Genomic DNA, 5,141 nt, shown 5'->3' on the forward strand with positions numbered 1-5,141 from the left:
ACCCTGCAGAGAGAACAGAAAGGGCACAAGGCTTAAGGAGCTCTCCCCTCTTCCAGGAACAAGGGTCAATGAAAGAGATCCAGGACCAACACAGAGGGTTTAGGACTGGATAGGGTTTGTTTGGTAATTTTTTTTTTTTTTTTTTTTTAAAAAGAGCCAAACAAACATTTTCTCCCCCTTCCCCAGCCCAGCATTTGCAGCATTTCGTGTTAGTGCAGGAGAGTCTGGAAAATTAAATCCACTGCACTGCACTGCACTGACAGCAGACAAGAGCACGAGTTAGCCTAGGACTTCTGTGATGGGAGAAATAAAAACACCAGCAAAAAAATCAATACAGAGAACAGCTAACTTGGGGGAAGCGGGTGGGAAACCCAAGTCACATGATCTCAATTATATTTCAATAACACCTCAAAGCTCCAACTGAGATTGTGACCCTGTCATGTCCTGCACATACCTACAGTGAGAGACTGTCCCTTCCCCAGACTACAAAAGAAATAAGACAAAAAGTGGGAGGGGAAAACAGACCCAGACAGGTGACGTGACTTGACCTGCAGGTGGTCGGGAACAGAACTCAGTCTCCCACGCCCAAGCTGTATGTTGCTAACATCAAGGGAATCTGGAAGCAACGGCTAAGCTAGAGAAGTTTAACAAAGGAAAAAAGAAACCGAAGTGAAAGTACCACGGCCTTGCCCAGCACGTAGGCAATCAGCTCACCAAGAATAAAAGACTCAAAAATGAACACAGAGAGCTGCCTACATTATCCGAGTGCCATCAGACAGGCCCACGCTAACTGACCGTGGCCGAGTTCTACTAGAAGAAATGGAGCCTCTTGCAAAAAGTCAGCTGGCAGCATCATGGGCCCAAGTGAAACCCAGGCTTACGGAACTGAGGGGCCCGCAGGACTCATGCAGGTAAGAATGTGAATCCTCACCATGGACCCAAGAAGCCCACAGCAGCTCTGGGGAGTCTTTCAAAAACAAAGACCATAAAGGAGCTGTTTGTTCTCACATCTGTAAAAAACCAGAGACAAAAGTCTCCAGTCCCTCCTTCCCCCCCATGTTAGATCCCATTCACCATTATCCCCAGTGAGCTTCCGAATAAATACAGAAAGTTATTGTCCAGCCCATTGTTACTTCTCCTGTGTTTCCTCTCTCCTCTCACTCAACAGAAGGCAAGTTCCTGCCCCCAAACAGTCCCAGGAGACTGAGGACAAGGAGGGACTTCACTGCACACCATCCTTTAACGTAGGTTCTATCCAGCAGTTTCAGCAGCACCTGGAGTCCCCCACCTTTCAATATTGCATCGTTCAAAGGAAAGGAAAGTCTCTGAGGAAGGGAGCCTCGTTCCCACCCAGATAGGACAACAACCAGAAATTCCAGGGCTCGAATTTTGTACTAAGTCTCCACTTACATGATGTAGCCACAGATAAAAGGTATCAGGTATATTTAAGATACAGAGGTGAAATATAAGTATTAATTAATGTTGTAACATAGGGCCCCAGGCCGATAAAATAGAATAGCCAAATTAGGCCTTTGGATAAATTAGCATAAGTAAATTAGTAATAAACCTAATGAACTTGTATCTACGTTTATGATATGCCGATGTTCTGAAAATAACTGCTGACCTTGGATGATAACATCTACGAGAGAGCAGCGGCCACCACAAGATGCCCATTGGTAACTGGGGTGAAATGTTATGGTGACAAGGCGACGTAAACATTAACGAGTACAAGGGGAACAAGCTAGCCAGTGAAAACAGGGCACCCCAAAAGTAGTGGGGTGTGGAAGTTCAAATAAGGAGGAGTTAAAACCTTCATAAATATGTCTGAACCCCAGCGGCATCAATGTAACACATTATAGACGCCATATCCTGGCCTGCATGCGTTAGTTGGGGGGGGGGGGTGCAGAAGGGAGAAAACGGCAGGATGACAACCACTATTGAGGAGGAGGAGGAGGAGGATGAAGATTGGCTCTTAGGGTTTTTCCACAAGGCCTGGTGTGAGTAACACAAATATTCTGTATTGGTCTCTCACCCTTAGCAGGTTTCAGGGTATGTACTGTTTGGTTGGCTAATGAAAACAATGGTGCACCGTGGGATCCCCCTTCTATTGATAACCTCCCTGTAGTTGGGGGTCTTAGGGGCTGAACTCTTACTCGCTGAAGTAGGTACAAACTGTCGCCTCAGGGTGGGTAATGACAAAGCTACACGTGGGCACAAGGTAACAACACCTGCAATTCTTTCATGACTCCCCCCCTCCCCCTCAATCCAATTGGCTAATTCACAGCGGATGCAAAACTGCGGGCACAATCAGTTTGTGTTGGTTTTCAAACCAAACCACTTCTTGTGAAGGTGCCACTGATCAGCTGGTAGGTACAGAGATCAAGTCAGTCTACTGCCCATGGGGAGGACAGATAGGAAATATACTGTACACTGTTCCTTTAAAAAATTATCTTTCCATGTGTTTGTACACCTAGCATGACCCTCCAAGGCACAACTGCAACACAACACAAATCCGGCCAGCACTGGGGAGGTCCTCCCATCCCTAGGGCAAATTAAGGAGAGAAATGCACACACAGACCACACCCTGGCTAGAGGGAAAAGGAAGATTTGGCAACCGTGCCTGGGTTTCAAAGCTCTGCACTTCCTTTGCATGGCTCTGGGGCTGACATCACCAGAGCAAGTTCCAGGTCTTTGCTCCAAGTGGGGAGAAGGAAGATGATTAGGGTGCAAACACCACCTGCTGCACCTGTCCTTTACTTACTGCTCTCTATTCCACTTCCTGCTCACTTGTAGGGTGACCAGTCGCAAGTATGAAAAATTGGGACAGAGGTGGGGGGTGGGGGTAATAGGAGCCTGTATAAGAAAAAGCCCCAAATATCAGGACTATCCCAATAAAAAAATCGAGAAAGGTGGTCACCCTACACACAAGCCTCTGCTGCCACCATGGGCTCTCTCTAGAGGAAGGCACACCTTGATACAACAGCTGCACTAGAGAGGATGCACCTCAGCTCACCCAAAGGTTGCAAATGTCTCTAGAGCTGTTTGGAAAGTCAGGCACGTGCCCTGTGCAGAGCAGAGAGCTTACATGAGGGTGCAAAGTCCTTACTGACAAGTTTGGGGTGACCCCATTTGGAAGCAGCAGCCACTTCATAGACCCCACTCTGTATATTGCTTTTCTGGGAGATAAATGCTAATGTGATGTGCCACACGACTGACACACTTACACTCATGCCCCTTTTCTCCCCATTACATGATTTCGGAAAAATCATGCTCCAAGTTGCCCATACTGAGGTCCCATTGTACTGAGCTCTCTCTGAACCATTCCCCATCAACAACCATCGAACAGGAAACACAGACCAAGACTTGAAACATGTTCTTCTTTACAATAACTGGCAGAAAGACAAGTCAGCCCGGTCTACAAAGGCCTTTTTGATTGAGAGATGCTGCTCATTTTCATCTGCTTGGACAAGGGATGTGTGCCCTGTGCCAGCCAGTGTCCTGCCAAGCATCCTGTTGGGGGGAGGAGGGTAAAACTGCATTGGTAAAACATGCCAATTGACACAGGCAGTGCTGTAGAGAAGGGCCCTGTTTAGCAGCAGTGGAAATAAGGCAGCTAACAGAGAGAGCAAAATGAGGACTCTAGCTACTTGCCAAGCTACAGCCACTGCAGTTCTCTCGAGGTGCTCTGGGAAAGAAAGGTGGGTTCTGCTGTTCTGAGCAGAGACCTCAGAACCAAGAGCTCCTGAACTGTAATCCCAAATCTGACACTGAGTCACTGTGTGACCTCTAGCAAGTCACTTCATCTCTCAGGGGAAACAGGGACATTTGCAAACAGCAGCACTAAATAGTAAGAAAAATGGGTCCACGCCATGAGGTAGGGTCTGAATTCTGACTCCACCTCGTTTGAGGGATGGGAGAGAGGAAGTTTGGCTCTGACCCAATTCCAGGACAAGAGTCAACTGCAAAAATTCAGATTCCAACTGGCTTCTGAACCTCCACAAGTCTGGAGGCGTTTCGACCCAGTATCGTGGTTTAGCTTTTGTGGGTGACAGATTACCCCACATCTGCTTACAGCAGGGTTCTTACATCTTCCTCTGAAGCATCTGGTCAGGCCACTGCCAGAGACAGGCTACTGGGCTAGATGGACCACAGACCTGATCTCTTCTGGCCATCCCTCATGTTCACCACCTCCAGTATTACCAGTTATCACAATTTATTCTCATGACTCAGAAGCAAGGTCCACGATCTGCTCCTACTGAGAAAGACAAAGCCCAGCAGACCATAAACAGCCTTCCCGGAGCAGAGTGAGCACAGATTTGGGAAGAGATCTAGAGGGGGTTCATTCCCCACAGTACACCATACAACTTCACACCAGTGTCCAACACCAGCTCCTTGACCGGGTGCTTCAGCACTTGCTTCATAGAACAGTCCTGTAACCCCTCTCTCCCCTGCTTTGAAATCTACTAGAAAGTGACAGGGCCCTGTTCCGTACGCTTACGCATGTGCCTTATTCACGTGAGCAGTCCCTTTGAAGTCAGTGGGACATCTCGTGTGCGTGAAGTTCAGCATGTGTCTACGTGTTTGCAGGATCACTGCACAGGGATGCATTCGGGAGCACCTTAGCTCGAGTCCGATTATGCTGACCCACCAGCTACCATGTATCAGACCCATTAGGTAGGCCCTTTTCTTACCCAGTCACTAGCACTGAAGAAATGAGCCAGGCTCTCCAGCCTCATTCAGGGTAAGGAGAATACCGGTAAATCTTCCAACTGGGACCCAAATTGAAGGCTCTTCGCAACCTTGCAGGGCTGAGCTACAGGCTTCCCCTCTCCCCCCAGGGACACTCGTCCTGAAAACAGCTGTGCACAGCTATTACACAGGGACAGTCAGGAAGGAGGGAGAAACTAGATCTAGCTTCTTCTGAGACCAGTTGAGCTGGTCAGGAAATAACAGGAAACGTGGCTCCAGGGTGGTGGATCTTAATGCCATTTCTACCTGACTTTCCCTTCTGTGGAAAATGCAACAAAGGGGGAAAGACTCCAACATGCCGACACTGGTGAGGGATCAGGTGTTTTCAGTCTGGGCTGCGGCTAGTTCTGAAGTTGCTCAGCTCTGCCCTCTGTCAGAGGGGACGAGGGGTG

This window comes from Chelonoidis abingdonii, chromosome 23 (assembly GCF_003597395.2).
Source record: "Chelonoidis abingdonii isolate Lonesome George chromosome 23, CheloAbing_2.0, whole genome shotgun sequence".
NCBI lineage: Eukaryota > Metazoa > Chordata > Testudines > Testudinidae > Chelonoidis > Chelonoidis abingdonii.